Source organism: Phascolarctos cinereus, unplaced genomic scaffold (assembly GCF_003287225.1).
Source record: "Phascolarctos cinereus isolate Bilbo 61053 unplaced genomic scaffold, phaCin_HiC Scaffold_2;HRSCAF=192, whole genome shotgun sequence".
In the NCBI taxonomy this organism is placed as follows: Eukaryota; Metazoa; Chordata; class Mammalia; order Diprotodontia; family Phascolarctidae; genus Phascolarctos; species Phascolarctos cinereus.
Genome location: NW_027555625.1, coordinates 33,648,237 through 33,660,741, shown reverse-complemented (window position 1 = coordinate 33,660,741; position 12,505 = coordinate 33,648,237). Strand labels below are relative to the sequence as shown.

Here is a 12,505-nt window from a genome sequence, read left to right as displayed (position 1 = left end):
CCCGCCCGCCCTTGAGCTTGAAAAATGCCCCCGAGGTGAGCGCGGCCTTCTGAGAATCTAGTCTGGAGGCTGAGGCGCCCTCTGCGCATGCCCCGGGCCGGGCCCCTCCCCAGCCTGGAATGCCGCCCTGCTTCCCTGCCTGCCCGCCGTTCCTGCCGGGAGCCCCGCCCCCGACGCTCCTCCCCTTACCTCATGAAAGCCAGTCCTTGCGCAGATGGACTGAATAAAACGAAGAGCTGACATTTACCCAGAGCTTACTGTGTTCCAGGCACCTTTAAGTACTTTACAATGACTTGACTCTCACCTGGTCCTCACACCAACCCTGGGAAGCAGGGGCTGTAGCCTCCATTTTATAAATGTGGAAACTAGGGTGAAGTGACTTGTCCAGGGTCACATAGCTAGCAAGTGACTGAACTTGGATTTGAACTCACGTCTTCCTTATGCCTTACCCATAACTCTATGAGGCAATGAGGGTCTTTCCGTCCCAGACTGACTCTTGTGAAGACAAACTAGTCCATCTTTTGCCTCAGTTACTAGCCTAGCCTTTAATTACTGAATGGGTGTTGCCTCAGATGAACTGAGACCCGGAAAAGGCCAAGGTCTCCCACTGCATCAGGAGCCATCACCAGCTGGCCTGACCTATGTCTTGCCACTGGACTCTGGTGAATGTGGAGGTGAGAGTGCGGCTGGTACCTTTGCACGGCTCTGCCTCGCTTAAAGCCAATTCAGTGACAAGTCAAGTCCTTGCCCTGGGATGTCATTGGCCCACCGCACCACGTGGCTGCCCCTCCTTTCTCCCTTACTCCTGACAGAACTGACAGATATGGTTGCCGAGCCTGTGACTGTAATACTGCAAGATCATGAATAACGGGAGAGAAAAACAGGAGAAACATCAATGTCCAATTTTTCAAAAAGCAGCAGAGAACAGGACCAGGAAATTGTAGGTGCTGTGCTGTTCAGTCCTGTTCAATTCTTCCTGACCCCATTTGGGGTTTTCTTGGCAAAGATGCTAGAGTGGTTTGCCATTGCCTTCTCTGGCTCAATTTAGAGGTGAGGAAACTGAGCTTTAAACAAGGTTAAATAACTTCCCCTGAGTCACATAGCTAATAAAGGTTTAAGGGATGAGGAGGAGTGCTGGTGTGCTGAAGCATGTAGTGGTACTAAAAAGGAAACCCTCCTCACAGTTCCGAGACAGAAAAGGGTGCTTGTGGTCACTCAGAGACCAGAGCACAGGCCTGGAAAGGAGTAAACACCTTGCTCCTTATCATACCACCTTGGGAGAACTGAAAATTCACGGGTACCTAGAAGTATCTCTGAAAACAACTGCACAAAACCCCAAAGGTTGGGACAGTACATTCTCCACACTGGAAGCAGACTTAATAAAGAGTTTATAACTCAAGTAATTGCTGGGATCATGAAGAAACTGCACAAAATAGTCAGACCATAGAATCTTCTATGGTGACAAAGAAGATCAAAACATACAACCAGAAGAAGACAACAAACTCAAAGCTCCTACATCCAAAGCCTCCAAGAAAAATATGAATTGGTTCCAGGCCATGGAAGAGCTGAAAAAGATTTTGAGAAGCAAGTAAGAGAAGTAGAGGAAAAACGGGAAGAGAAATGAAAGTGATGCAAGAAAATCATGAAAAACAAGCCAACAGCTTGCTAAAGGAGACCCAAAAAATACTGAAGAAAATAACACCTTAAAAAATAGCCTAACCCAAATGGCAAAAGAGGTCTAAAAAGCCAATGAGGAGAAGAATGCCTTAAAAAGCAAAATTGGCCAAATGGAAAAGGAAGTCCAAAAGTTTACGGAAGAAAATACTTCCTTAAAAATTAGAATGGAGCAATGGAAGCTAGTGACTTTATGAGAAATCAGACACAGTAGAACAAATCCAAAACAATGAAAATTAGAAAACAATGTGAAATATCTCATTGGAAAAAAACTGACCTGGAAAATAGATCCAGGAGAGAGAATTTAAAAATTATTGGACTATCTGAAAGCCAATCAAAAAGAGAGCCTAGACATCATCTTTCAAGAAATTATCAAGGAAAACTGCCCTGATATTTAGAATAGAGGGCAAAATAGAAATTGAAAGAATCCACATATCTCCTCCTCAAAGAGATCCCAAAGGAAAACTCCTAGGAATACTGTAACCAAATTCCAGAGTTCCCAGGTCAAGGAGAAATTATTGCAAGCAGCCAGAAAGAAACAATTCAAGTATGTGGAAACACAATCAGGATAACACAAGATTTAGCAGCTTCTACATTAAAGGACCACAGGGCATGGAATATAATATTCCGGAGGGCAAAGGAGATAGGATTACAACCAAGAATCACCTACCCAGCAAAACTGAGTATAATCCTTCAGGGAAAAAATGGTCATTCAGTGAAATACAGGACTTTCAAGCATTCTTGATGAAAGACCACAACTGAAGAGAAAATTTGACTTTCAAATACAAGACTCAAGTGGAACATGAAGAGGTAGACAGGAAAGAGAAATCATAAGGGACTCTTTAAGGTTGAACTGTTTACATTCCAACATGGAACGATGATATTTGTAGCTAATGAGACCTTTGTCACCATCAGGGTAGTTAGAGGGAAAATATTATATGTATGTATATATATATAGAGAGAGAGAGAGAGATAGACAGATGGCACAGGGTGAGTTGAAGATGAAGGGGTGATATCTGGAGAATAAAATTAAGGGATGAGAGGATCATATGAGAGGAGAAAGGGAGAGGCAGAATGGGGTGAATGATCTCACATAAAACACACAGAAAAAAGACTTTTACAGTGGAGGGGAAATGCGGGAAGGTGAGAGGGAATGAGTGAATCTTATTCTCATCAGATTTGACTTAAGGAGGGAATAACATACACACTCAATTGGATATGGAAATCTATCTTACCCTACAGGAAAATAGGAAGGAAGGGGAACAGAGAGGAGGGGGATGATAGAGGGGACAGCACATTGGGAGAGGGTTAATCAGAAGCGAACATTTCTAAGCAGGGACAGGGAGAATAGAATAAACGGGGAGGGGAGGGAGATAAGCTGAAGGGAAATGAATTCAGTGTTTTACAACATGACTACTATGGTGACTATTATGGAAGTATTTTGCATGACTACACATGTATAACTTGCATCAAGTTGCTTGACTTCTCAATGAGGGTGGGAGGGGAGGGAGGGAGGAAGAAAATTTGGAACCCAGAGTTTTAAAAGCAAATGTTTAAAATTGTTTTCACATGCAACAGTGAAATAAGATATACAGGCAATTGCATATAGAAATCTATCCTGCCCTATAGGAAAATAGAAGGGGAAAAGGATAAGAGAAGGGTGGATGGAGCAGGGGGAAGAGATAGAAGGGATGGCAGATTATGGTAAAGTGTATTCAGAATGCATGCTGTATTGGGGTAGGGGTAGGGACAAGATGGGGAGAAAATTTGGAACTCAAAAGTTTGTGAACTCAATGATGAAAACTAAAAATACATAAATTAAGGAATCTTTAAAAAAAAAAGTAGTGTGCCCAACAGTGGCTGATCAGACCAATATGAGCTCAGAAGGCTCCACCACAGGTGAGACACAAAGTCCATATGAACGTTGGGAGTGGCGCATCAATGCAGGTCTATGTCACAGGAGATGCACTGGAGAAACACTTCTCCCACTATCTCCAGTTCCCTTAACATGTTGCATTAGCATCATCTGCCATCATCTTCATGATAAATCATTTCTGCCACATTCTCTGCCCATCTGCCTATGGGAACAAAGCCTCATACATGTTCCTAACTCCTCTTGCTGGTAATCTGTACCATTTCTTCTGCCTCCACCATCTAGCAAGACATGGAAAAAAGACTGAGAGAGGGAAGGAGGTATGACTTCCCACTCAGGACAGACAGTGTTGACTCATGGTTACTGGACATGTTCTGAAGTATAAGGATGCTGTTCTTGTTCCTCACCTTGTGCTGCTGTGTTTAAGTAAGCCCTGGGTATAGGGATCAGTTTCCAGGTGTTCCAAGGAGGCCACCTGAATGCTCCCTAGGGTCCCAACTACCTCTTCAGGAAACCCAATTCTACATTCAGATAGGTCTTACTGGCAAGTTTTCTTAACTCAAACCTAAATTTGCCTCATTGCAATTTTTAGCAATTATTGCTAATCCTACCTTCTGGAGCCAAAATAAGGAATTCTAATCCTTCTTGCCTGGGGTAGCCCTTCAAACCAATCAAATGATCACAAAGTTATTGAGCATCTACTACGTGCCAGGCATTGAGCTCAACACAGGTGACAAGGACAAAGACTCCAACAAATCTCCAAACAGCTCACACAGAAGTGTGTTTGTACACACATCCGTCTACACATGAATATACACTGTTCTTGCTGTTGCTCTGTGACTTCAGTTAGATCTGACCATTACCCAATCTGTGGTCTTCTTGACAAAGATACTGGGGCGGTTTGCCATTTCTTTCTCCTGATTTTACAGATGACGAAACTGAAACAAACTGGGTTAAGTGACTTGCCCAGAATCACACAGACACTAAGTGTCTGAGGCCACATTTCAACTCAGAAAGATAAGTCTTCCTGACTCCATGCCTGGCACTCTATCCATTACACCACCTAGCTGACCCTTATGTAATGGTGGTCTACGTGTATTGATCTCAGGAAGTCCAGACATTCTATAGACTCTCATTACAGGAGGGTTTTTTTTTAATTAAAAAATTCACTTTTATTTTTAGCAATTACTTTTTCTTCTCCTTCATGGGACTAAAAAGAAAAGTATAACCTACATAATATATATACACACACAAACACATTTTGGTCACACCTCAAAATGTAAGTTTCACTTTGTACTTTAAATCCATCACCTCTCCAGAAAGAGATGAGCAGAGCAGCATGCTTATCTGCAGTACCCTGGAATCATGGTTTGTCGAGGTCTAGGATAATCATTTACAGAGTTAATTGTCCATCTTGATGAGCATAGGTAACCTCCACACTGAATTCCCCATAAGGATAAAATCATAGGCCCAGAACTAAACAGACACACGGGCATTCTTTCTCTCTTCAAACACATTCTCTACACAATTAGCAAATTCATCTTCAAAAATCTTAGGTCAAACCGTATCATTCCATTCTAGGGCATCAGTAGCTTTCTGATTGGGCAGCTAGGTGGTGCAGTGGAGAGCCATGCCTGAGTCAGGAAAACTCATCTTCTTCAGTTCCAAATCTAGCCTCATATACTGCCTGATCTTGGGCAAGTCACTTAAGCCAGTTTCCTTCAGTTTCCTCATCTGTAAAATGAGCTAGAGAAGGAAACTACAAACAGCTCCAGTATCTTTGCCATGAAAACCCCAAATGGCATCACAGTCAGACAGGACTCAAAAATGACTGCCGTGAGGCGGAGCCAAGATGGCAGAGGGAAAGCAGTGACTTGCTTGAGCTCTCCTCCAAACGCCTCCAAATACTCATAAAAAATGGCTCTAAACAAATTCTGAAGCAGCAGAACCCACAAAAAGACAGAGTGAAAGAAATTTCCAGCCCAACACAACCTGGATGATTGATCAGAAAGGTGTATCGTGCCGGGCTGGGAGCACCGCGCAGCACAGCAAGGTAGAAGGGGAAGGGAATAAGAGAAGGGTGTGTGTGGGACAGTTAAAGGGAGAGCAGTTTGGGGGAGGCAAAAGTCAGAAGCAAATGAGAGAGAGTAGAATAAATGGGGGAAAACAGGATGGAGGGAAATACACAGTTGGTAATCATTACTGTGAAAACAAATTTACAGTGAGTTTCTCTGATAAAGACTTCATTTCTCATACATATAGAAAACTGAGTCAAATTTATAGAAATAAAAGCCATTCCTCAATTGATAAATGGTCAAAGGATATGAACAGGCAGTTTTCAGACAAAGTAATCAAAGCTATCCATAATCATATGAAAAAAGTGCTCTAAATCACTACTGATTAGAGAAATGCAAATTGAAACAAGTCCCGAGCTACCATCCCATACCTATCAGATTGGCTGATATGACAGAAAAGGAAAATAACAAATGCTGGAGGGGAATGTGGGACAACAAAAACACTAGTGTACCACTGGTGAAGTTGTATACTGATATAACCATTATGGAGAACAATCTGGAACTATGTCCAAAGGGCTTTAAAATTATTTATACTCTTAGACTCAGCAATACCACTCCTATTTCTGTAGCCCAGACAGAAACACAAAGAGGGAGGTGAAGACCTATGTTTACAAAAATATTTATAGCATATATGTTGAATGACATATGAAGCAAAGTTCTCATCTGAGAGACTGGTGGAAGGGGAGATATCTTAGAAGTCTAGGGAGGAATGAAAAGCTCTGGAGAAGCCTCTATGGTGATGTAAATACCTTGGAAAGGAGGAGCTGTTATTATCCCCGTTTTGCAGATTTTTAGAGAAACTGAGGCAGAGTTGACACTCCATGTCTGCAAAACACAGTCCAAAAGAGTAAAACCAGGTACAATCAGCAGACAAGGGAATATCAAACAATCAAATAGAAGGTTGCCTGGGTTGTCAGGAGTTCCTCTCCCAACACTGCTTTTTTTTTTTTCAAATATTCTCCATGCCTCAGAGTCCCTAAGTGGATCCCAAATCAATCCACTGGGGAGGAAATGTAACTCAAACTGCTCCAGGTCTGCTCTTTAACACCTCCTTTGCTCACAACAGCCCTTGTTGCTATTGTGGGAATGGGAGAGTTTAACTCAACTCTCCTGGGCTCCATCAGTGTCCCCACGTCCAATAAAAGATCTGTAGGGCTCATCTAATAAAAGTCTGTTGTTTTACAGATGGAGAGCTCAGATAGGTAAAGTAACTTATCCAAGGTTCCACAGAACAGTGGGTCAGAAGGCCTTTCCCAATGAGCTCTAATCATTTCAGATGACACAAAGCAAGTAGTCAAGCTGGCTCAGAAATCACTTACATCAGGGCTCAGGGAGTTCAGGCGTGGAAGGGGAAGTGGAAAGGAGAAATCTCTGGGCCAAAGGGCAATGTATCCTAGATTTCTCAGGACAAAAATCTCTGCAAAGCTGAAGAACAGGAAGGTAGGGTAACTTTACAGAGGTCACTAGATCTGCTGATCCCTCAAATCCATGACTCACTGTCAAGGTTCTACCATGAAATCTCGCTTCCCCTCTACCTCCTCTTCCCAAACAGCTAAGGCACCATCTGGCTAGACTGAAGAGTCTTGAGTGTGATCTGGTTTTAAGATTCTACAGAACAAGATGCTGTACCAGCCTTTTTTTTTTCACTTAATATTATTTTATTTTTTCCAATTACATGTAAAAATAGTTTTCAACATTCCCTTTTATAAGATTTTGAGTTCCAAGATTTTTTTCTCTCCCCAAAATGGCAAGCAATCTGGTATAGGCTATATATGTAAAATCATATTAAACATATTTCCACATTAGTCATGTTGTGAAAGAAGAATCAGAACAGAAGGGAAAAACCACAAGAAAGAAAATACAAAAAAATAGTAGGCTTCGATCTACATTTAGATTCCATAGTTCTTTTGCTGGATGTGGATAGCATTTTCCATCATGAGTCTTCTGGAATTGTCTTATATCACTGTATTGCTGGAAGAGCCAAGTCTATCAAAGTTGATCATCACACAATGTTGCTGTTACAGTGTTCAATGTTCTCCAGTGTTCAATGTTCTCCTGGTTTTGCTCACTTCATTCAGGATCAGTTCATGTAGGTATTTCTAAGTTTTTTTGAAATCCACCTGCTAGCCATTTCTTTTTTTTTTTTGGATAGTCAATGGGGTTAAGTGACTTGTCCACAGCCACACAGCTAGTACGTATCATGTTTGGTCTGAGGCCGGATTTGAACTCAGGTCCTCCTGACTTCAGGGCCAGTGCTCTATCCACTGCGCCACCTAGCTGCCCCTCTAACATGAATTTCTGATGTCTAATTAAGACCTGAATTGCAATGAAAGGCCTTCCTACAATCCTTACATTCATGATGAATCACACCAGGATGATTCTCTGATGGACATAAAGTAGCGTCCTCAATCTAAAAGCCATCCTCTATGCATTACACTCTTAAAGCTCCTTTCCTAAATGAATTCTACAGTGTTGAGTAAGTTGTGTCCTCACTCTGAACATCTTCCCATATTCATTACATACACAAGGCTTCTCTTCAGTATGAATTTTTTGATGTCCAATAAGATCTGAGTTGTAGGGGAAAGCCTTCTCATACTCCTTAAATTTATTAATGATGTCTCCAGTATAAATTCACTGATGACTACTAAGGTAGTCCTTCCTGCTGAATGCCTTTCCACATTCATTACATTGATATGATTTCTCTCCAGTATGAATTCTGTGATGCAGAGTAAGATCTGAGTAGTAGAGAAAACCCATTCAACATTCCTTATATTCACAACGCATATCTCCAGTATGAATTCTATGATGATCAGTAAAATGTGACTTACTCTTGAAAGCCTTTCAACATTTACTACATTTCTAAGGTTTCTCTCCATATGAATTCTCTGATGCAGTATAAGTTGTGTCTTATCCAGGAGGGTCTTTTCACATTCATCACATCCCTCCAGCATGAATTCTCTGATGACTAGTAAGATGGTCCTTCCTCCTGAAGGCCTTTCCACATTTACTGCATTCATAAGGTTTCTCTCCCGCATGAATTCTCTGATGCACAGTAAGATGTCCCTTCCTCCTGAAGGCCTTTCCACATTCACCACATTCACAAGGTTTCTCTCCAGTATGAATTCTCTGATGCACTGTAAGTTGTATCTTCTTCCTGAAGGCTTTCCCACATCCACTACATTCATAAGGTTTCTCTCCAGTATGAATTCTCTGATGCTGTGTAAGTTGTTTCTTCTCCCTGAATGCCATCCCACATTCACTACATTCATAACGTTTCTCTCCAGTATGAATTCTTTGATGCATTGTTAGTGCTCCCAAATAGCTGAAGGCCTTACCACATCCACTACATTCATAAGGTTTCTCTCCAGTATGAATTCTGTAATGCACTGTAAGTTGTATCTTCGTCCTGAAGGCTTTCCCACATCCACTACATCCATAAGGTTTCTCTCCAGTATGAATTCTCTGATGCTGTGTAAGTTTTTTCTTCTCCCGGAATGCCATCCCACATTCACTACATTCATAAGGTTTCTCTCCAGTATGAATTCTCTGATGCACAGTAAGATTTGACTTTTATTAAAAATCTTCCCACATTCACTACATTCATAAGGTTTCTCTCCAGTATGAGTTCTCTGATGTGCTGTTAGTGTTCCGTTATACCTGAAAGACTTCCCACATTCACTACATTCATGAGGTTTCTCTCCAGTATGAATTCTGTGATGCACTGTTAGTATTCCATTATACCTGAAGGTCTTCCCACATTCACTACATTCATAAGGTTTCTCTCCAGTATGAATTCTCTGATGCACAGTAAGATTTGACTTCCTATTAAAAATCTTACCACATTCACTACATACATGAGGTTTCTCTCCAGTATGAATTCTGTGATGGATTGTAAGTTGTGTCTTATCCCTGAAGGCCTTCCCACATTCAGCACATTCATAAGGTTTATCTCCAGTATGCAGTCTCTGATATACAGCACAATGCTTCTTGCTCCTGAAGGCCTTCTGATAGTCATATTCATTACATTCAAGAGGTTTATCTTGAGAAAATTCTCCGCTCTCTGAAAGGAAGAATAAAAAGCTCATTAACCCTGCCTTTTTTGCCCTTTCCCAAACTGCTTGGTTACTCAAAGGTTTTATAGCTATTCACTTGCCTTCTCATTAGAAAAGGCTAGGCTTACTTCTCTTTTACTAAGAATCAATTTATCTTATTTGAAAGTATGATGACTCAAAGGTAAGATATATACATGATTTGATTGAGGATGAAATTACCTGGATGAGTGAATGAACCCTTACTCTATTTCAATTGGCTGACATTTGAATGGAATGAGACTACTGAGGAAAAAACAGATAAGTTTGAGAAATGGTAAATGTATCCTTACCATCTGAGGTGAAAATAGGAAGAGAAAAGACTGAATAGGAAGAAAGCAGATAATTCAGTTTGGAGTGAGAAAGAGAAATACATACATGAAGGGAACAAATTAAAGAAGACATATGAGAGGAAAAATGACAACTGTTGCCATAAATTTTCTCTAAAAATCCAACATATCTACTTGGTAAGGAACTGACTGAAATCTGTAAGACTAAGACATACAGGTGTTTTTGACATAGAAATTATTAATAATTACCTGAAACATTGCTCAGAACTCTTCTAATTAAAGAAGTAAAAATGAAAATAATTTGGAAGTAGCAATAAAAACTCATCAGATTAGGAAAGATACTTTAAAATGATCAATTTTGGCAATTATGTTGAAATAGCTACTTATTAAGCTGCTACTGCCATTTTTCTGAATTATTTCAACTAGAGCTACAAAATTGTTCACATTTAACCCAATGTTCCCAGTACCAGGTATGCATCCTCAAAATGTTAATGAAAGCAAACAAAGAACTCTACATAAACTTTTCACAAAAAGTTTTTATGAAATAGCAAAACATTGAAAACTTATGGGTACAATGATGGAGTTATGGCTACATTAAGTCCTGCCACATGAACATAATAATGAGCCTTTATAAACATAATTTCAAAGCATAAAGAAAAACAGGATGACACATAAGAACAGAGACTGAAGCAAGGGGAATTAGGTTGGGATTAAATATTTTAAAAACAGCACCAAAGTAACATAATCAAAAAATCAAAAGAAAACATCAGAAGATAACTAAGAAGCAAAATGTGCACATTATTAATATCTTAAGTAATATACTTATATTAAAAGGGAGAATGATTCATGCAAGTTGAGGCAGGAGAATGCCTGCTTAAGAGAAAAGAATCTTGAATGAACACAAAAGAAATAAATGACCTGTACTAAGGCAACAACATTCTTAGAGAGTTACATTTAAGTAAGGAGATACATGAAAAAAGTAACTCTTTTTTTTTTTAGGCAATTGGGGTTAAATGACTTGCCCAGGGTCACACAGCTAGTAAGTGTCAAGTGTTTGATCTGAGGCCGGATTTGAACTCAGGTACTCTTGACTTCAGGGCTGGTGCTCTACGCCTAAGAGGCTTTGATAGGCCACTTTGTATAATATTTACAAGAGCTCTGACCTAAAATAACCAACAAATCACTATTATGCAATGACCCATCTGTTGGGTTTTTATGTAGTCACCTGGACAGCTGCTTCTTGGAATATCTGCCTTTGGCATCCAAGATGCTTCCTCTCTTTCCAACTGGTAGATCACATCTGGTTTGGAAACTGCAAATCCTGTTCATTGAAAAGAAAAAGTGCTAGGGAGTTACCTCAGAGTTCCATCATATATACATGAAATATTCCATCCCAATCTTAGGAGAAAGGAGGAAGACTAAGGGCACCGAATGTATCAAAAAAGTATGGTTTTCTGGTGTTGGTTTTTTTTTTTGTTTCAGGGGGAGGAAAAATTACGTTTTTTTAAAAAGCATCCATAAAACTTAATAAAAATTCAAAACTAGTTTCAGCCCTCTTTGGGAAAAAAGAAGGTAGGCTAGGAAGACCTCAAGGATAATACAAATGACCACCAAAGGATATAATATATTATGGTAGAATGGATTACTGAATAGGAGTTCAGAAAAATCATTCATTTGACTCATTCTCTGCTTAGACAGTGGTAATAACTTACATTGGGATTAAAAAGAAAATCTTGGATTTGAAGCAACAGAGAGGGGAAAATATATCCCTCAAGGTTGATAATTCGAGAAATCAATTTCCAGGAATACTACGCAAAGATCTTTTTTTTCCTGGAAACTGGTAGCACAAGTAATGTGTCTCTTGGCTACCAAAGAATTAAGAATATTTTTCTCTTGTACACCAAAGAATAACTGTTAAAATCTTGAAAGTTGTCACAGTATACATCAAGACTTCAAACGAGTAGCTGTTCTTACCCAAAGAGACCAAGTTCCTATAGTTCTCCAGCATCACATCTCTATACAACTTTTTCTGAGTTGGGTTCAATTGTACCCACTCCTCTGAAGTGAATTCCACAGCCACATCCTTGAATGTGACTGATTCCTGAAACACAAAAATATTTGTGCTTACCCAAAGTTCTCTTATGAAGTTCAAATGTAAACTGCTTGCCAGTAGGGTGAGGAAACTGAGGGTTTTAGGACAGCAAGTGGTACAGGATTTTGACATCTCAGTTTGTTCTACAACTGTCATGCCTTGCTTAATATAAAACTGATATACCAAAAAGACTGAACCTTTGTTTCCCCAGTCATTTCATCTCTCACTTGCCAAAAGGGAGCGACTCATCAATTTATTTGTTTATTTATAGCTCAGTACAGTGTCTGGTATGTGGCAGGCACTTACGAATGCCTCAGATAGAAGTGATAAATACAAGTAGGTACAGAATGATTTCACATACACACCACACACCAGCACACACAGACACACATTTCTATCTAGTAGCAGACATC

The 12,505-nt window shown here is 40.1% G+C and overlaps 1 pseudogene across 1 annotated transcript in view; it reads right to left on the bottom strand.

The window, feature by feature from the left end:
- Positions 1 to 8,271: 8,271 nt before the first annotated feature.
- LOC110196301 (uncharacterized) overlaps positions 8,272 to 12,505 on the bottom strand; it is a 30,036-nt pseudogene continuing 25,802 nt past the window's right edge. The window contains exon 6 of the transcript XR_013484430.1: positions 8,272 to 9,587. The product of XR_013484430.1 is annotated as an uncharacterized LOC110196301 (transcript). The remainder of the gene's footprint in view (positions 9,588 to 12,505) is intronic.